Below are 22,431 nucleotides of genomic sequence, written 5' to 3'. Positions count from 1 at the left end.
AAAGACTTCACTTTCATGTTTCAAAGATTTTTGCTGGGTATAGGATTCTCGGTTAAAAGTATTTTCTTTATTTTAAAGATGCTGGTCTATGGTCATCCTCTTTACATTGTTTCTGATGCTATATCCGCTTAAATTCTGATATTTGTTGCTCTGTAGTCATGTGTCTCTTTTCTTCAAACTGCTCTCAAGATTTTCTCTTTATCACTGGTTTTGAACAATTTCGTGATGACCTACCTTATCATGTTTTAGATGTTTTTTATTATTATTATTGTTATTATTATTATTACTTGGCCACTCTGCGCAGCATGTGGGATCTTAGTTCCCCAACCAGGGATTGAACCCATGCCCCCTGCATTGGAAGCTCAGAGTCTTAACCACTGGACCGCCAGGGAAGTTCCTAGATGTTTATTATTGAAATATAAATCACTTAATATAAATTTCACCCTTTTAAAGTATGCAAATCCATGTTTTTTAGTATATTCACAAGTTTGTGCAATCATCACTACTGTCTAATTCCAGATTTTCATCACCCTAAAAAGACATCCTATACCCATTAGCAGCCACTACCAATTCTCCTCTTCACCCAGTTCCTAGCAACCACCAATCGACTTGCTCTCTCTATGGATTTGCTTATTCTGGACATTACATATGTATGGAAACATACAACATGTGGTCTTTTGTGATTGGCTTCTTTCACATAGCATAATGTTTTTAAGGTTCACCTATATTGTAGCATGTATCAGTACTTCATTCCATTTTATTGTTGAATAATATTTCACTGTATGGATATACCACATTTTCTTTTTCCATTTGTCCACTAATGCACATTTGGATTGTTTCTACCTTTTGGCTATTATGAATAATACTGCTATAAACACTCATATACAGGTTTTGGTGAACCTATGTTTTCAGTTCCCTTGGGTATACACCTGGAGTGAAACTGCTAAGTCATATACTTTTAACTTTTTGAGGAACTGCCAAACTATTGTCCAGAGTAGCTGAAACGTGTGTATTCCCACCAGCAACATATGAGGGTTACAATTTCTCCACATCCTCACCATCATTTGCTGCTCTCTGTCTTTGATATTGTAACCATCCTTAATGGGTGTAAAGAGTGTAAAGTGCTTTTTGTTTACATTTCACCATAATTAATGATGTTGAGTATTCAAGATGGCATTTTCAACTAACCTCCTACACTACCTCTTTATAAAAAACTGTTTAAAAATTTTAACTAACAAATACCTGATAAGCATTTGACATTAGTGGTTTTTCAAAAATGTCATTTCTGTAAGATTTCTCCTATTAGACTATTTTTGAATTTGTTCAAATGTGTACATAATCTCAACTGTGCACAGTTGAGATAGATATTGTATACTTACTTTAAAAAAATATATAAAAGAGTTGGAAAGAATCGTAGCTTACAAGTTTTGTGTCACCTGGTCCCTCTCACCAAAACTTAAGGTAGTCTTTGCTTGGCATTTTATAAATGAAAACCATTTAGAATTGAATTTAAAACTGAAATAGATCTTAAAGGAAACCTGGATCAGCTGGCTTATATGATCTATTTTGTAATTACAAATAAAGTTCAGTGACTTCCAAAATCTTTCAGCTAATTAATGACATATCTATAACTAAAAGCTAGATATGTTGATCACTATAGTAGGGTTCTTTCTAATGGAATTCACTACAAATAAGCTCAAATAATAAAAGATGTAGCATGAAATAATGCAAAGGGCAGTGGACTGGCAAACAGAAGACCTGCCTGTATTTTATTACATTTGGTTGTTCCTAGAATCCTAATTTAACCTCTTTACTATATCTTCAACAAATAGAAAATTCTACTAGATAATCTCTAATGAATTCTTCCTCATCTAGAATTCTTTGGGAGTTAATGGAGTACAAAATAGCAAGAGTAACTGGACACGGGAGTTGACTTAAAAGAGTACAGAAACTTTAAACAATAAAACTTTAGTGGAATTTTCACTGTTACAAAATGGGAATGGAATCAGTAGTACATTCCATGAATAAGAATAGCACAGACTAACACAGACAGAAAAAGAACTCAACTACCACTACATGTTGCAATGTACTGATGAGTAAAAAGATAGGCATTTCCCAATTATACAGAATGATATACTGAGGCAGCCAGAATCAGAAGCTTGATTCCAAAGGTTCCACCTTAGCTTCTTTTGTCTGTAATATCTTCAGAGACTAAAACTGCCAGCATGAAATATAAAGAAGCAGCGGCACATGGTGGAAACCTACAAAATTTTGCATACTTGGAGTGGAAAAGGATGGAAAGATAGACTTGAATATAGCACATACATTCTAAGCATTGTAAACTGAGATCTCACACTAACTTAGACAGAAAACCCAAGACAAAAAACACATGACAGGTCAACTAATCCATACAAGACAAATGTCAATGGGTATTTCAAAATGAGGTAGAAATTTGCCTTCAAAGTTAATGCTTAGAGGGCTATTTCCCAGCAGTTGTTTTAAAGTAAAAATATACAGGGGTGGGCTTCCCCGGTGGCGCAGTGGTTGAGAGGCCGCCTGCCGATGCAGGGGACACGGGTTCGTGCCCCGGTCTGGGAAGATCCCACATGCTGCGGAGCGGCTGGGCCCGTGAGCCATGGCCGCTGAGCCTGCGCCTCCGGAGCCTGTGCTCCGCAACAGGAGAGGCCACAACAGTGAGAGGCCCGCGTACCGCAAAAAATAAATAAATAAATAAATATACATATATATATATATATATATATATATATATATATACACACACACACACACACACACACATATATATATTTACATATACAGGGGTGCCTCTTCAATGCTGTGTATTAAAAAAATGTCAGATGGGGTTACATGAGAAGAAAGCGGGGGGCGGGGGGGAGGGAGGGAGGGAGAAAGAGGAGACTGCTTTGAAAAGACACTGTGGCAAATGTAAAATAGCATACATTCTATAAATGGTTTCCTCTGAACAGAATGTAAACATACAGTTTTCATCTGCTTGGTTACTTCAAAGAATATGCAACAGGAGAGGCAAAGATAAAAATTAAAAAGACAAGATGGACTGAAAAACAATTCATCAATAGAAGGAATTACATAATGCAAAATAACAAATAAAATAATTAATATATGCATTATAGGCACACTAAAACAGAATAAAGATGTGAGAGTTTTGAAGATTTTTCAGAATGAAGAAAAATATATATAACATTGAAAAAGATTTAAAAGAAGATGGCTGATATGGAGTAAAAAAAAATATCCTACCTAAAAATTCATAGATATATCAGCCAGGGTTCATTTGGGACACAGATGGCATATTCAACTTGGGACAATCCAAGGGAGGTTAAGGTACAAAGGTACTATTTATAAAAGTAAGAGTGAAGAGGAACCACAGGGGACAGTGCCATAACCCAAGGCTAACAGCAGAAGAACTTTCCCTTTCCTTATACCTGTAGGTTTAAGTAGAGGGGTTAGTGACTGTAATCAGAAGGAGGGAGTAGTGTAGAAAAGGCCACTTTCAGTGTACAGACCTAGATAGCCTGCTGTGCCCCCACAGGGAGCCAGGGAAAATAAATGCTTGTTACATACTCTTCCCTTCAGTATTCCTGAGGGTCTCCTCATTGGTAAAAACTGACCAGGTGCCAGAGGGTACACCCATATGATCCAAACAAATAAGCTTCCTATGGTAAAAAGCAAAGTATACTAAGGAGAAGAGTGGATCTGGAAAGGCAAATGGAAGACAGTCATAATACTGTTTACAGGAATAAAGAAAAGAAATGTAAATTTTTGTCTTTCAATCGAAGTCCATTCACAAGTATTGTAATCACTGATATGGTTGGATTTTATTTTCCATTTTGATATTTGCTTTCTAAATGTCTTTTTTGGTCCTCTGTTACTCCTTTAGGGTCTTTTACATAAAATAAGTATGTTTTCAATGTAACATTGTAATTCCTCTTTCGATTAAATTATTTGATTTTGTAAAGTTTCTTTTTAGTCATTGTTTTAGGGGTTAAAAAATGAATCTTTAACTTATGACAATCTATTTCAGATAAATAATTGACTTAATTCTATTATAACAAATGTGCTCCTATATGGTCCATATCAACCACCCTCGTTAGTAATCTTAATATTAATTATATTACTTTCATATACATGTCCAACAATAAAGTACTATAATTATTGCTTTAAACACTTTTGGTTTTTGAAGAAATAAGAAGACAAGGAAAAACATTATATGGTCTTTTGTATTTACCCACACATGTACCATTGCTAGTGCTCTTCATTCCTTCATGTGGCTATGAGTTATTGCTAAGTATCATTAAGTAATGATGAAGAATTTCATTAAGTAATGCTTGTAGTACAGATCTGCTAAGCAATAAAATCTTAGTTTTTGTTTTCTTAGAAGGAATGTTTTTCACTTTCATTACTGAAGGATAATTTTACTGCATATAGAATTCTTAGTTGTCAGTTCCCCTACCAGACTCAACTCCAGGACCCTGAATATGTCATTACATTGTCTTCTTGATGCTCTTCTTGTTTCTGATTAGAGAACTTAGCTATTAATCACATTGTTGCTCCCTTATTCATGATGAGTTTTTTTCCTATTGCTTCTTTCAAGAGTTTCTATTTGTCTTTGCCTTTCAACAGTTTCACTGTAAAGTATCCAGGTGTATCCCTTGTCTTTTTCATATTTGGAGTTTGTTGAGCTTCTTCAATCTCTAGTTTAATGTTCTTATCAAAATTGGGGGGTTTTCATTAATTATTTTTTCTGCCACTCCCGACCCTTCATCTCATTTTAGCATGTCCATTAAATGTATGTTGGGATACTTCATACTATCCTAAAGTTCTCTGAGATTCTTTTTTCTCACTTTTCTTCAATTTGTCTCCCTATTCCTTGCATTGGGGTATTTCTAATAATTTTCAAGTTCATGGAGTCTTTCTTTTCACTACTGAGCCCATCTAGTGAATTTTTCATTCCAGTACTTTCCAGTATTTTTAAGCTCTAGAATTTCTATTTGGTTCTTTTTCTATAGATTGTATTTCTCTATTTAGATTCCTTTTTTGTTGAGTTGTTACTACTATGTTTTCCATTAGTTCTTTAAACTTAAGTTTTTTAAATATTAAAAACATATTTTTAATAGTTGCTTTGAGATCTTTGTCTGCTAAGTCTAACATTTGGACCCAGAGTTAGTTACTACTGACTATCTTATTTTCTGGTATGTGTCACTGTTTCTTTTTTTTTTTTTTTGCATGTCTAGTATTTTTGGAAACTACATTTTAGAGAGCATATAGCAACTCTGGATTCTGCTTTATTTTCCAGAAAGTTTTTGTCTCAGTAACTTGCCTGAACTTAAGTTGCAGAATCTGTCTATGTTACAGTGTGTATCACTGATGACTCTGCTTAAATTTTTAAAAAATTAATGTACTTTTTTGGGAGCAGTTTCGTTTTTTTTTTTTGCACTACACGGGCCTCTCACTGTTGTGGTCTCTCCCGCTGCGGAGCACAGGCTCCGGACGCACAGGCTCAGCAGCCATGGCTCATGCGCCCAGCTGCTCCGCGGCATGTGGGATCTTCCCGGACCGGGGCATGAACCCGTGTCCTCTGCATCAGCAGGCGGACTCTCAACCACAGTGCCACCAGGGAAGCCCCTCCCCCAAATTCTTATATGTTGTGTTTTCACTGTCTTTCGCTTCAAAATATTTTCTAATTTCCCTTCTAATTTCTTTTTTGCTCTATAATTTATTTAGAAGTACGTTGTTGGGCATTCCCTGGTAGTCCAGTGGTTAGGACTCTGCACTTCCACTGCAGGGGGCACAGGTTCAATCTCTGGTCAGGGAACTTTATATCCCACATAGCTGCGCTGCCAAAAGAAAAGGAAAAAAGTATGTTGTTAAATTTCAAAGTACGTTGTTAAATTTCAAAATACTTTGTATTTTCCTATCTTATTGTTATTGACTTCTATTTTAATTGTGTTGGGTTAAGAGAATATATTCTATATAATTTCATTCCTTTCAAATTTGTTGATCTGTTTTTTTTATCATATGATCTATATATGGGAATGTACCACGTGCACATGAAAAGAATATGTGTTCAGCAGTTTTTTTCGGTGTAGCATTCTAAATGCTTATATGTAGCATATAAGTTGATAAGTGTTATATCCTCTTCTTGTATTAATCCTTTTATCATTATATAGTGTCTTTCTTTATAGTCTTTACTTTAAAGTCTATTTTGTCTTATATGAGTATTGCAACTCCTGCTTTCTTGTCATTTCTGTTTGCCTGAAATATCTTTTTCCATACCTTTAGTTTCAAACTATGTGTGTCCTTTGCTCTAAGGTGGGTCTCTTGTAGGCAGCATATTGTAGGCTTTTGTTTTTTTATCCAGTCTGCCACTCTATGTCTTCTGATTGGAGCATTCAGTCCATTGATATTTAAGGTAATTATTGATACATATGTATTTACTGCCATTTCAGATCTTGTTTTCCAGTTGATTCTTTGTTTAGTCTTTGTTCTCAATTGCTTCTCGGCCTTTTGGCTAAGATCAAGTGTAGTCTTTGTTCTCTTCTTTTTCTTGTTGTTTTTCTTTTTATGGTTTGATGATTTCCTTTTATTTTATGCTTGTGTTCTCTTCTTTTTGGTTTTTGTGAATTTACTGTATATTTTTGATTTGTGATTGCCCTGTTTTTCAAGTATGTTAACCCCTCCCTATATCTGCTTGCTTTAGACTGATAGTCATGTATGTTTAGACACATTCTAAAAAAGAAAAAAGAATATGCATTTTCTTACTCTCCTTCCCCACATTTTATGAGTTTGATGTCCCTGTTTACATCTTCATGTTTATCCTTTTGCTGTTCCTTTTATTTATCATTGCTTTCACAGTTTTTTTCTTTTTGATCTGTAGCCTGGTTAATTTAAGTGATTTACTTTCCAATTGTGATTTCCTCCTTCCTATATCTTTTTGCTTCTTTTCTATTTAGAGATGACCTTTCAATATTACTTTTAGGATAGGTTTAGTATTGCTGTATTCTTCTAGTTTTGGCTTGTCTGAGAAATTCTTTATTTCTCTTCGTATTCCAAATGATAATCTTGCTGGGTAGAGTATTCTAGGTTGCAGATTTTTCTCTTTCAAGACTTTGAATATATTTTGCCCCTCCCTTCTGGCCTGTAGTGTTTCTGTAGAGAAAACAGCTGATAGCCTTATGGGGGTTCTCTTGTAATTAACTCTTTTTTTCTTGCTGCCTTTAGAATTCTCTCTTTATCTTTAACTTTGCCATTTTTATTATACTATGTCTTGGTGTAGGTCTGTTAGGGTTCATCTTGTTTGGGACTCTCTGTGCTTCCTGTATCTGGATATTTGTTTCCTTCTTTAGGTGTAGGAAGTTTTCAGCCATAATTTCTTCATATACATTTTCAATCCCCTTTTCTCTTTCTGAAATCCCTGTTATGCATAGATTGGCCTGCTTTATATTATTCCATATGTCTCTTACATTGCTTTCATTTTTTTTTTTAATTTGGCTTTCCGTCAAATGGAAATTTTCTGTCTGGAAATTGGGTAATTTCCATTATTCTATCTTCCATGTCACTTATTCTTTCTTCTGCATTATTCGTTCTGCTATTCATTGCCTTGAGCTCAGCTTTTGTCTTGGCAAATGAATTTTCTAATTGTTCTTGGCTCCTGCTTATAGTTTCTAGTCCCTTTTTACAGTAAACTGCATTTCTGTTGATAGCCTTTCTTAATTCCTTCAGTATTTTCATTACCTCCTTTTTGAACTCAGTGTCTGTTAGACTGAAGAGGTCTGTTTCATTGTTTATTCCTTCAGGGGAATTTTCTTGGTCTTTTAACTGAGAGTGGTTCCTCTGCTTCTTCATTTTGCTTATATTTCTCTTACTCTGTGAGTTTAGGACAAACAAATTATCTACTGTAGTGTTGGAGGGCTATTTACATGCGGGAGCATGTCTGCATAGTTTATGTGGGTTTAATATTTTTTTGGTGTGAGTGCTGTTTTTGGTTTGGATGCTTGCCATCTCTTTCCTCAGCCTGTGCTGGCCATTATCCCCTTGATAAGGGGTGTGCGGATGCACGGCCCACACACACGTTCCCAGGAAGGCGGGGGCAGCGGTTGGCTCCTGGTCGTGGGTCCCTTGGCGAAGGCAGCTGGCTGCACATACTCCCAGGAAGGTGGGGGCAGTGGTTGGTGCCAGGTCAGAGCACCCTTGGAAGCGGCATGGATCACATGCACCCCAGGGGAGGCAGGGGCAGTGGTTGCTGCAGGGTTGCGGGACACTTGGTGTTGGTGGGCTGCACAAGCTTCTGGGAAGGTGGAGGCGGTGACCTGCACCTGTTCACAGGAACCTCCACAGAGGCTGCAGTCCGCACTGCCTCTGGAGTCTGAGATGGCAGCGACGGCTCACGCCTGCCCCCACTCATGTAGACGGTGCCCTGACACTTGAGAGCACAAGGAGAAAGAAACTCTTATGGCAAGCACACCCTTCTCCTTCTGGGAAGGAGATCTTCTTCCCAGATTCCCTCATATGTGGTACACCACACCCTAGCCCCCTCAGGCTGTCTTCACACAGCCAATCCCAGTCCTCTTCCCAGTATCTGACCTCTGAAGCCCGAACCTCAATACCCAGCCTCCACCAGCCCCAAAGGACAAGCATCTCAGCCTGGGAAATGCCAGTTGGCACCGCTAATCTGTGCAGGTCTCTCTCAGCTTTGCCCTCCACAAACCTGTTGCTGTGCTCTCCTCCAAGGCTCCAAATCTCCCCCTCTGTCCTGGCTGATCTCCCGGCCAGTGAGGAGACTTCCCCATGTGTGGAAACTTTTCCTCTTTCACAGCTCCCTTCCAGGGGCACAGATTCCATCCCAATTCCTTTTTTGCTCTTTTCTTTCTTTTTTCTTTTGTCCTACCTGGTTACATGGAGATTTTCTTGCCCTTTTGGAGGTCTGAGGTCTTCTGCCAGCATTCAGTAGCTGTGCTGTGAGAGTCATTCCACATGTAGATGTATTTTTGATGTATCTTGTGGGAAAAAGGTGAGCCCCACATCCTACTCCTCTGCTATCTTGATCCATTTCCCCTGAAATGTCCTTTTAACATTATGAAATATCCCTCTTTATCTCTGATAATACCCTCTATCTTGAAAGCTATTTTATCTGATATTAATATAGTTATTCCTTGCTTTTAATGCTTATTGTTTGCCTGGTATAGTTTTGTCCATTCATTTACTTTCATCATACCTGTGTGTTTTTATACCCAAAAGATAATTCTTGTACGCTGTATATAGTTTGGTCTTCCTTTTTTATCCACTCTGACAACATCTGCTTTTTAATTGCAGTGTTTAGACCTTTAATATTTAATATAATTACTGTTATCATCAGATCTCATTCAATATTTTATTATTCTTTCTATCTCTCTGCTGTTATTGCTGCTATTTCTTCTTTCTTATCTTTTAAAAATATAACAAATAATTTTTAATCTTACCTTTTAATATTTCTATCAACTTTTAAGACATATCTCTGTATTTTTTTAGTATTTTATTTAAGAAAATATATCAGAATTCAACCAGAATACTGTACATTTTCATGCAAAATATAGACACCTCACAAGCATACAGTCCCTTTAACCACCTCCCCCCAACCACACTCTGAAATAGTTTTATATATTTCCTAGCAGCTTATTGATTTGTTTTATTATACACTTATGGATTACATCTGCATACATTGAAAACCCCAAAGAACAATGTTATAATTTTCTTTTAAACATCCACAGGTCTTTTTTAAAGAACTTAAGAGGATAAAAATAGTCTTTTATTTCTATCCAGATATTTACCATTTCTGATGCTCTTCATTTGCTCCTGAAGATCCAACTTTTCTGTTAATATTCTTTTTTCCTTTGAAGAACTTCCACTACCATTTCTTGTAGTACAGGTCTGCTGGAGACAAATTTCTCTTAGTTTTCCATTTATAAAATTGTGTTAAATTTGCCATCATTTCTGAAGGATATTTTCACTGGACACAGAATTTTGGGTTGACTGAAGTTTCAGTTTTAAAGTCTCCTGGCCACTATGATTTCTTCCGTTGTTTTTGTTTTCATTTATGGCCACTGATTTCTGATGAAAAATCTGTTGGCATTTGAATCACTGTTCTTTTGTATGTAAAGCATCACTTTCCTCTGTCTGCTTTCAAGATTTTCTCTTTATCTTAGGGTTTCATTTTGTAATGTGTCTAGGCATAGTTTTCTTAGAATAGCCCTCATGGATCTAAACTGCACTGCAACACACCTCATCCCTTGATTTCCTGTTATATCCAATATATCAGTCCTCTAAACCTAGTCCTTCCTACTATCTTTACTCATAACCTGTCCATGTTGGAATGACCAGAGCTGCTCACTTACAAGTTGATGTTTTATAATTCAACTGAGTCATCAGAGTTCCTGGAAAATACTTTAATTCTCCCAAAGGACCATTCCAAATAAAAAAAAATACATGAAGGAGAGATATGCACTAAGATAGAAAATACTTAGTAGCTACATAAGACATCAAAAACTAACCCCTTCTAGAAGATGCTACATTAAATCCTTTTTAAAATGAGTAGTATAATATCTTTTAAATAAGTTCAGAGGTAAAAGTTCCAATTTTAAAAAGAAGAGAACAAATCAGATAGGATAGTTAGAACTTATGCGGTGATTTCACCAATAAGACAAAAGAAAAAATTGTCTAGTCTTCCTGAAGTCATCAGAGGCCTGCTCAACAGGTGAACATGAATGTTTTCTGCTCAGAGATACTCAGGATATTGGTCAAACTAATAGAAACAAAGGATTCACATATTCTTAGTAAAGAATATATTTATATCACTAAGATCAAAGACTGGATATGCTTATGCTAATTGCCTTTCACCATGTATTTTCTTCACTAACAGCCACTTCTCATGGATATAGTTTGTAATTATATCAATAAATTCTTTTATAAAACAACAAATCCCAATTGCATGCAATATTGTTCAACTCCTCTTAGAATGGTTCACTTGGGAAATATACAATTATATAATCATTCTGTCAGACCTCAGAGTGACCTGAAAATTCTTCACATCACACTCATCCCACAAACCCTTTGTCTTTTGCCTTTTTTAAAAAATATATCATTATCATATTATAGTGAAATTACTATTTAATTTTCCATAAATAAACATTCTAAACTTTTGTATATGATATAAGAATAGTTTTCCGGTTGACAGGAAAATAGTAATAGTAATTTTGCTCAAAAATATGAGCGCTCGTAGTCAAACAATGGGATTTATGGTACACACTTCAAAAATGCTGAAGATCAAAGGGTATAACAACTGTGGATACACTTAAGGATTATCATTTAATTTATATTATTCTACCAGTTTAATACACAAATTGTAACCTTCTAATTGCTAGTTCCAAAGACGCACATTGTACATAAAGAATCTTCAACAGCTGTCAAAATTGTCTACTTTTTCTTTCCTATAAACGTGTCAATTGGGAAGGATAAACACAAAAAGAACTATATGACTTTCATTAAAATAGGAAAAATAGAAATTAGACAACACTTCCTCCTGTACAGCATCCTGGGTCCCTAGAATCCTCGTGGAAATACACATTTGCCAGTGATACTAACCAAACAGAATGAAGGTTTTTTGCGGGGATATGCAGCACCTACTTTATACTCCTGATAGGAGGGGAGTGTTATAGCTTCCTGACTTCTCCCACTGCTTGAGATTCTAGAAAGTGTTTGCCAGCTAACCTGATATATGTATACAATGTACACCTAGCATGGGGGAATTTACTGAGAGGTAGGTGAGTTATAGGTCAAATCCCAAGCTTCCCTGAGCATTTGTCCAGAACTAAGCCGCAGACTTCCTTGAAGGCTCCTTCAACATGTGTACAACCACACTTGTATTGGGAAGGTTCTTATACTGAACATGGTCTAAGGACCACAGTTACAGATCCATTTCTCCACAGTCTACTCCTTGATCCTTGATGAGTTATTTAGCCAGTAGCCATGAGGTATATATTTTTGTGTATTTTGTAACTGAGGACCATAGATCCCCAGACATATATAGGTATGATTTTACAGAACACAATCTGTTCTTTTTGAGCATTATCATGGACTTACGGCTTTTTACAGATTCAACTAGTTCTAGTTATTATAATCATGGTCTTCTTTTTCAAATTTAAATTATCAAAATTCAGCCAATAAAAGGTCTTTGAAACTGGCATCTTTGTCAGTACTTCTAAACATCTTGGAAAGTATTCTTGCTATCTCACAACAATAATATATTCCAGACCAGTCTTATTTATTCTGGCTGCAAACATGAATGCAGTGTTCTCCAAACAATTCTGGCTCATTTTATTTGACAATAGTATCTGCAGAAGGCCAACAAACAAGATATTTAAGCTCAGAGAGCCTTAGTTTCCTCTCTACAATGAGTATTTTAGAACACACTGAGCATTCTGATAATGTTTTCTAAATACCATTACCCATTATACAGAATCAGGGCTCCTTGGAGAAATGGCTCATTTTAAGTCTGGGTAAAGAAATGAACAAGACAGGCATAGAGTATCTTGTAACAGAAAGAAAATAAGTACTTAAAAAAATGAGCTACCTTGGGCTTCCCTGGTGGCGCAGTGGTTGAGAATCTGCCTGCCAATGCAGGGGACACGGGTTCAAGCCCTGGTCTGGGAAAATCCCACATGCCGCGGAGCAACTGGGCCCGTGAGCCACAGCTACTGAGCCTGCGCGTCTGGAGCCTGTGCTCCACGACAAGAGAGGACTCAACAGTGAGAGGCCCGCACACCGCGATGAAAAGTAGTCCCCATGCACTGCAACTAGAGAAAGCCCACACACAGAAACGAAGACCCAACACAGCCAAAAATAAATAAATAAATTTTTTAAAAAAATGAGCTACCTAGAAAAAAATTTAACAACAGAACTGCAAGACTTGTACACTTGAAACTATAAAACATTGCTGAAAGAAATTAAGATCTAAACAAATGGAAAGATAGCCTATGTTCACAAACTGAAATGCTTACCATTATTAAAATGGCAATATTCCCCAAAGTGATGAAGTGATTCAGCACAATCGCCATCCAAATCCTAGCTGCTTTTTTTTCCTCCCAGAAATCAACAAGCTGATCCTAATATTCATATGGGACCCAGGAAAACCAAAACAATCTTGTAAAGAAAGAACAAGGTTGAAAGACTCACACTTCTCAATTTTGAAACTTACTACAAAGCAAGAGTAATCAAGAAAGTGTGGTATTGGCCTAAGGACAGACTTATACATCAATGAAAAGGAATTGAGAGTCCAAAATTAAACGCTTATATCTACGGTAAATTGATTTTTTACAAGAGTACCAAGAGAATTAAATGGGGAAAGAAGAACATTTTTAACAAATGGTGTTAAGGAAACTGGATACCCACATGCAAAATACTTAGTTGGACCTCTACCTCACACTATAAACAAAAATTAAACATGGTCTCAAAATGGATCAAACTCAAACTGGATCACAGACCTAAATATAATAGTTAAAACTATAAAACTCCTAGAAGAAAACATAGGAGTATATCTTCATTATATTGGGTTAGGCAACAATTTCTTAGATACAACACCAAAAAGGCAAAAGCAACTAAAAAAATGGATTAATTGGACCTTATTAAAATAAAAATCTTTTGTGCTTCAAAGAACACAAGTAAGAAAGTGAAAAGACAACTCACAAAATGGGATAAAACAATTGCAAATTATATATCTAACAAGGGACTTTTATCCAGAATATATAAAAAACTTACCATTCCAAAAAATAAAAATAAAAAATGGGCAAAGAATCTAAATAGACATTTCTCCAAATAAGAAATGCAAATGGCCAATAAACACATGAAAAGATGCTCAATATCATAAGTTATTAGGGAAATGCAAATAAAAACCAATAAGATACCACGTCACACTCACTAGGATAGCAAATGAAAATGATAGACAATAAGTATCAGTGAAGATGCAGAGAAATTGGAACCCTGATATCAACACATTGCCGGTGGGAAGGTAAAATGGTGTAGCTGCTTTCAAAACAGTTTGGCAGTTCATCAAAATGCTAAACATAGAACTACCACGTGATCCAGAAATTCCACTCTCCATACTCAAGAGAATTAAAAACACATACTCAGGGACTTCCCTGGTGGCACAGCGGTTAAGAATCCGCCTGCCAACGCAGTGGACATGGGTTCGATCCCTGGTCCGGGAAGATCCCACATGCCCTGGAGTAACTAAGCCTGTGCGCCACAACTACTGAGACTGCGCTCTACAGCCTGCGAGCCACAACTACTGAAGCCCACGTGCCTACAGCCCGTGCTCTGCAATGAGAAGCCACCGCAATGAGAAGCCTGCGCATCGCAACGAAGAGTAGCCCCGGCTTGCCACAACTAGAGAAAGCCCACGCGCAGCAACGAAGACCCAACACAGCCAATAAACAAGCAAATAAATAAATAAATGTTCTTTAAAAAAAAAAAAACTATTCGTAACGGGCAAGAAGTGAAAACAACCTATGTCCATCAACTGATGAACTGATTAACAAAATGGGGTATATCTGTACACTGGGATATTAATTGGTAATAAAAAAGAATGGCTGGCATACCAGTACATGCTTCAACAAGGATAAACCTTGAAATCATTATGTTGAGTGAGAGAAACCAGTAAAAAAAAAAAAAAAAAAAAAAATCCACATTTTTGTGATTACTTTTATATGCAGTGTCTAGAACAGGCAAATTCATAGAGACTAAATTAGTGGTTGCCTAGGACTGGGATGGTAGGGGTGGGGAGAAGAGCAGGAATTGAGAATGACTGCTAATGTCATTTTGGAGTTTGAAAATATTCTAAAATTAGACAGTAGTGATGGTTGTGCAACTCTGTGAATATATCAAAAACCACTAAGCTGTACAACTTAAGTGGGTCGATTTTATGGTATGTGAAATGTATTTCAATAAAGCTATGAAAAAATGCATAATCTGAATTTAATGAGAAAACAATAAGGCAAACCCAATTTTAAAGAAATTCTATAGACTATTGGACTACACTTCAAAAATGTCACTTTCATAAAAGACAAAAGCTAAGGAAGTATTCCAGATTAGACTAACAAGACATGACAATTAATGACAATACATGAGAAAAATAATTGTTATAAGGAACAGCTGAGATAAAAGTGACAAATTCTGAAAGAGGACTGCATATTATTAGATACTAGTAGTCTATCAATTGTGAATTTCCTGATTTTTATAATTATACTATAGTAATGTAACAGAATATCCTTGTTTTTATCAGATACATGTTAAAGTAAAGGTATAGGGTCATGATGCCTGCAACTATTATTAAACAGATGATAATAATAATAGTAATAATGTATCTGTTATAGAAAGAGAGAGAAAGCAAATGTGGAAAATGTTAATAGTTATGAATTGAGGTGAAAAGTATAAAAGAAAATTCTTCTATAAGTTTGAAAGTTGGGCTTTTTATTTTTCAAAAAACTTATTTTTGAAAAATAAATTTTTTTTTCTATAATCAATTTTATCAATAGTTTATTTTATTATCATGAACTATTGATTTAAAACATTTTAATAGTCAGTTTTATCAATAGTTTATTATCATGGTTAGAAAAGATTTATCCACTCCTAGGTAAATAAAGAAATTAATCCATGTTTTCTTCTAGTAACTATATGGTTTCACTTTGTACATTTCCATTTTTCACAGTTCAATTTGGAATTTATTCTGGTGTATGGTTGAGAAACATTTCACTTACAGCTGTTCCTTTATGTGTATATCTAGTTTATCCCAACAATACTTGTTTAAAAGTCCTTCTTTTCCCCACTGATTGTAAATGCTATTTTAACAAATTGGGTCTAGTTATAGATTTTCTATTGCATTAGCGAGCTAAAACCATTGTTTAAATTATAGTAGCTGTACTGTATGTTCTATTGTCTTAAAAAATTTTTTTTGGTTGAAATATAGTTGATTTACAATGTTGTATTAGTTTCAGGTTACAGCGAAGTGATTCAGTTATACATATATATATATATATTTGTTTTTTAGATTCTTTTCCACTCTAGGTTATTACAAGACACTTAGTTCCCTGTGCTATACAGTAGGTCCTTGTTGGTTATCTATTTTACATATAGTAGTGTGTATATTTTAATCCCAATCTCCTAATTTATCCCTCCTCCCCTTCCCCTTTGGTAACCATAAGTTTGTTTTGTATGTCTCTGAGTCATTTCTGTTTTGCAAATAAGTTCATTTGTATCATTTTTTTAAAATATCATTTTTATAATATTTTCATGGTTATTCTTGCTTTTTTTGTTTTTCTTAATAAACTTTATGAACTAAAGAAACAAAAAGGAGGATATTTGTACTGAGGTTTACATTTCAATTTATAAATTAAGAAAAACTGACCTTCTAATGATGTTAATAAATTTATATCCAAAAACATAATATGCCTTTCTATTGGTTCATGTCTCCTTTGGGCTCCTTCTGTGTGGTTTTTGTTTTTTTTTTTTATGGTTTTAGGCATTTTGTATTGAGTTTATATCTAGATTTTTTTTCTTGCATTATTTTTGTCTTGCTACTAAAAATTTAGTCTCCTCTTCCATTACATCTTCTAACTGCTTATTTTTGAGTCTATGAAGGTGTTAATTTTTTTTTAAATTTATTTATTTTTGGCTGTGTTGGGTCTTCATTTGCTGCTCATGGGCTTTCTCTAGTTGTGGCGAGCAGGGACTACTCTTCATTGCGGTGTGTGGGCTTCTCATTGTGGTGGCTTCTCTGGCGGTAGAGCACGGGCTCTAGGCACGCAGGCTTCAGTAGTTCTGGCACATGGGCTCAGTAGCTGTGGCTTGCGGGCTCTAGAGCACAGGCTCAGTAATTGTGGCACACGGGCTTAGTTGCTCTGCAGCATGTGGGATCTTCCTTGACCAGGGCTCGAACCCGTGTCCCCTGCATTGGCAGGCGGATTCTTAACCACTGCACCACCAGGGAAGTCCCAAAAGTGTTCATTTTTTAATGTTGATTTTATAACCTGATATTTATATTCTCTCATTCTTTCACTAGGTTTTCCACTAATTCTTTTGGGGTTTTTTGGATATAGAATTATTCCCTCTGCAAACAGAAACAGTTTCTCTTCCTTTCCAATTTTTTATGCCTGTAAATTCTTTGTCTTTCTGAAACTTCCAAGGCAATATTAGGCATCCTTATCTTTTCCTGAGTTGGTGGCAATGCTTCTATTGTTTCCCAAATAACAAAGGTATTTGACACAGGGAATGAGATGAATACAAAATTGCAAGAAGGGCTGGAGGAAGAGGTTCTAAAAAGCCTTTAAAAATGACTCCCAGAACAACCCCTCTGAACATCTCCTTGAACCTGCTGGCTAGCAGCAACAGCCAAGAGGAGCAGAAGCCTTTACTTCACTTCTTCCTTCTACATTTTCAGGAATGCATTTTATTAGAGGGATCTAATGTGTATTCAGAATGCTAGCAGCAAGGGATTCAGGAAATGCAATATTCAGCTTCCCAGTCTCTTCAGTACAACAAGGCACCAACAGAATGTAATTTAATGGATGTTGAACAAGCCAAACAACTCTAAAATCTCTGTTTCCTCAATCAGAGATAGAAAAAATTGTATGCATTAGTGAACTATTCTCCATTTCTACTCAAGTGAGGATATGAAGGATAAGTTCAGGGTAAAGAATGTGATAGCAACATAAGTGAAACATTACAAAGAAAAAACCTTTCCAGTTATAGAATTATGAAACTTAAGAAAGCCCATCAAAGAGATACTAAAAAACAGATCAAGTAACTATTTTTCTGGGACAATTCAGGTACACTTTTATCTAAAATAATGTACAGAAAAATAATTCTCCATATTTCCCCAACTGATTTATTATCCATCTATTTTTATATTTCCCAGCATATCAACTTATTAGAGAATATAACAAAATATTAGCTTGTCTAAGTGAAAGACTTCAATTATCTCTTGCCTACCAGTGTTGTTCAATATATCTAGTTATGATATGAATCAAATATTAATTTTAGCACAGAAAGTTCTACAAGGATTCTGTTCACTTGTTGATCTACTTACTGTGTATCTTCCCATTTAGCAACACCAAAATCTGAAGCCTTTAATTAAATTATGAATCATGTCTAAATTTCCTCTTCAGAAAATTCTAGGTATGAATAGTTAGTTGTTGACACCAATCTTTATAAGTCTCTATTGACTCTTGTTCAGAAAAACTCCAGTGGCTATGTTTGACTTACAGTGCAAGTCCTATCTTTAAAATAGTTTCATCTGACAGGCAGTTTCTTAAAATCAGTAAAAATATTTTTATACCAGTTATTTGCTGCTTCCATTAGTAGTTTTAAACTAATGTGTCCTGAGTACAACCTAAAACAGTTAAACAAATGGAAACACCTTTAAAATGAAAGATTTTTTAAAAATCCTTTTTCCCTCTCATTTGTATTCCTCTATTTATTTCCTATGTTATACTATTTTATTATATTTGTCACCTTTAAATGAATAAAATAGGGACCTTAATTATGTATGTATGTATATAGGTTAACTGATTTTTGTTTTAAGATAAAGTACATGATAGTACAAAAGAAATGTAAGCTCTCTTCATCCTGAATTTAGGAAACCCTAAGAATGAAGAAGATGTTTAGTAAACTTACAGATACCAGGGGCTTGTTTCTTTGTGATGCTTCATAGCTATTTGTGTGTTTTTATGTATGTACACAGTACTGCTCAGTGTTTTAATTTCTCTAAACGAAAACAGTAGGCTTTACCACATTAGATGTTTTTCATCCAAGTAGAAAAATTAAAAATATGCAATCATATTAAAATTGAGTCATTCAAGACAAATTCAGAGATGGAAATTAGATTAGAGGTTACCAGTAGCTGAGTAAGAGTGGGGAGTTATTGCTTAATAGTTACAGAGTTTCTGTTTGTGGTGATGAAAGAGCTTTGGAAACAGCAGATGGTTGCACAACAGTGTGAATGTCATTACTACCACTGAATTTTACACTTAAAGATGGTGAAAATGGTAAAATTTATGCTATGTCTTTGTTACCACAATTTTTTTAAATGGTTAACATGGTAAATTTTACGTTATATGTATTTTAATCACAGTCTTAAAAAAGTAGACAGTCACTTACAAGAAGGGTTACTCCCTTAAAAATTGTTACATTTATTCATCTAAGATGTAAATATTAAATATATCATAGGGACTTCCCTGGTGGCGCAGTGGTTAAGAATCCGTCTGCCAATGCAGGGACTTGGATTCGATCCCTGATCCGGGAAGATCCCACATGCTGCTGAGCAACTAAGCCCGTGTGCCACAACTACTGAACCTGCGCTCTAGAGCCCGCAAGCCACAACTACTGAGCCTGTGTGCCACAACTACTGAAGCCCACGTACCTAGAGCCTGTGCTCTGCAACAAGAGAAGCCACCGCAATGAGAAGCCAGTGCGCCGCAACGAAGAGCAGCCCCTGCTGGCCGCAACTAGAGAAAGCCCATGCAGCAATGAAGACCCAACGCAGCCAAAAATAAAGAAGAAGAAAAAAAAAATCCCACCAGGCTTTAATCAATAAATAAATATATATATCATAGTCTTAGACCTCCATTTTGGGGCTAGATTTTACCTGAGAATTTCAGATATGTAATAATCTATAATTCATCCCAATTATGCCATAAGTTGGCATAGTTTTCCCTGTTGGATAAATCATTTAAATTATAATAAATGTGCTAAAATCCTCTGTATTTTAGCTGAGCCCAAATATTGAGGATGAAATACTGAACAACTAAAAACCTAAGACAGTCTCCTAAAAGAAAACAAGTGTCAGCCCTTATTGGATAGAAGTCCTATACTGTGTTGAAGGGTAATCTTCAACAGTGATATGACGTATAGATACCAAAGCTCATATAATTATCAATAACCATGTGCATTTGTTTGAAAAGTAAAAAAATATATAGTATGAGCTAAGAAAATTCTCAAGAAATAAGGCAATTTCAACTCCCCTCATTTGAGAGATAAGAAAGGAAAAAAGAAAGTTCCCTTTCCCTAATTTTTTCCTAAGTACTCTTTAAAAGACTATTTGCATAGTCTTTTAATATAACACAATGGTATTTTGTTTAAAAGCAATTCTTTAAAGATAATGTTTTGTGTAGCTATGTTTTTGCTAATTATATATAGAAAGCTAAAAATTACTAAGTCATGAAACTAACATAATTTTAGATGTACCTTTAAAGAGACAAATGATCACTCTTTTTTAAAGTATTGAAAAGAGGATGGAAAAACCCAGAAGAAGAAATTACAATGTATCTTAATTGTTACATTTTATTTCTGATTTTGTACCTATCATTAAATATGTAGCAGGACAAAATAAAGTCATAAAACCATGAATATCACATATTGTGACCATGGAGAGTCATTCAAAGAAATTATGGTTTTACAATATGCTACTTGACCAAAGACTTCACTCTTAATTCAGAAGGTTAATTTCTCCCAAATCCATATCACCGACATTTAGAAAGATAAAAACAAGTACTTGTGTGGATTTGTTCTTTGTTTTCTGCACTCTTCAGGGACTTATGCTTAAGACTGTGTGGAGTTACTTCTGAGCACAAGACAAACAACAAACACTGTATTGTTTACATCCCCATCTAGTGGTCTTAACTTTCTATTCTGCCTAGTATTTAAAAATTGAATACTTAAAAACTGAAAACTCAAAAGAGTTATCTGGAAAAAATTAAAACAAAACAAAAATTTACAGCTAGGAGAGAGATTATTAGATTATATAGTCTCACGCTATTTCAACTAGAGGATGTAATGGGATGTCAGGAACTATATGAAGCCAACAGAAAAAAAAAAAAAACAATGAAGCATGTCCTAGAGCCTCTATTTTACTTAATGCTATATATTAAGGCAAACACATATTCTGGAGTAAAATGCTTATTAGGAGTATTTCAGTTTAAAAAGCACAGGATCCAAACTTCTTATTCTATAGAAAAAGAATCTGATGACCTGAGCAATTAAATGACTTGCTCAAGTTTATTCAACCAGACAGTGATAGAGTGATATCAATAATATAGATGTTTTATACCCTTTCCATTACAAAATACAAGTACATACAAGATACAAATCAAGTTCATAAGACACTAAATAATAACCCCAAGTGCCAACTAGGTATACACTGGTGGGTTCTTTGGGGTTTTTTTGTATATAGAATTTCTTAGATCTTTTTATCCTCAGAATTTTCCATTCACTTCATACCATAGCACACTTACAATCTGAAGGTAACTCAAACTACTATTCTACATTCTTTTCTAAAATTTGGCTAAAATTATATTAAATTGATTTTCCTTGGGAGTAGATAGTTCTATGAATTTTAACACATGTACAGATTCATGTCACTACCACCACAATCAGGATACAGAGCACTTCTATCACCCCCCACCCCCCCAAATCTCTTGTACTATACATTTGAAGTCACACATTCCCACAATCCCTAGCTCCTGGCAACCACTGATCTGTTTTTCTATCAATATAGGTTTGTCTTTTCAAGGGTAGTTTATAAAGGGAATCATACAGAATGTTAACTCTCAAGAATGGCTTCGTCATTTCAGCAATGTTGCCTCTGGGATTCATTCAAGTTGTTTCATTTATCTACAGTACATTCCTTTTTATTGTTGAATAGTATTCTATGGTATACTATATAATATATGGGATGGTATATAGCATAGTACAGCGTAAAGAGAAATACCATAGTTTGTTTACATATTCAGCCATTGAAGAACTTCTGGGTTGTTTCTGGTTTGGGGTGATTATGAATAAAGAGTCTATAAACATTTGTGTCTAGGCTCTTTTGTAATTCTTAAATGTAGGGGATTTACTATTAGAAGCATTTCATAAGTCATATGTATACAGAAAATGTGACACAAAATATAACTTTCATAAGGGTAAGAATTTAAATAAATACTTTCAATGTCTAAATTACTTCACCACTATTCAGGAATTGGCATTAAGAGGACAATTATTTCTACTTATACATGGGAAACATGAAATAGAAACATTGAATAATCAAACTTCCAGGCATACATCATAATTTACTTAAACACACAGGAAGGGAATGGCAAATAATGGGTCCACTATTTCCTCTTCCTCTGCTCATGGCGTATGTCAATAGTCAATCAAGGCACACTTTGCTGTAGAGCCTTGATGTAGCCTCAGAATGCTCAATACACAGCTCTAGGTTTGCTACTACTGCATAATCAGAGTTGGGACTCCAGTTGCAACAAATTTTCCATTGCTGGTTTTAGGGGAAATTATTCTCAACAAAGCGCAGTCTGTATACAATATTTTAGGAAA

The 22,431-nt window shown here is 35.2% G+C and overlaps 1 protein-coding gene across 1 annotated transcript in view; it reads right to left on the bottom strand.

Moving 5' to 3' along the window:
- Positions 1–22,431, bottom strand: part of BAZ2B (bromodomain adjacent to zinc finger domain 2B) — a 390,367-nt gene that overhangs the window by 328,998 nt on the left and 38,938 nt on the right. The window contains exon 3 of the mRNA XM_060152812.1: positions 9,843–9,945. The gene's annotated coding sequence lies outside the window, so the exon portion shown is untranslated. The remainder of the gene's footprint in view (positions 1–9,842; positions 9,946–22,431) is intronic.

Source organism: Lagenorhynchus albirostris, chromosome 6, assembly GCF_949774975.1.
Source record: "Lagenorhynchus albirostris chromosome 6, mLagAlb1.1, whole genome shotgun sequence".
Lineage (NCBI taxonomy): Eukaryota > Metazoa > Chordata > Mammalia > Artiodactyla > Delphinidae > Lagenorhynchus > Lagenorhynchus albirostris.
This window is presented reverse-complemented; position numbering and strand designations above follow the sequence as displayed.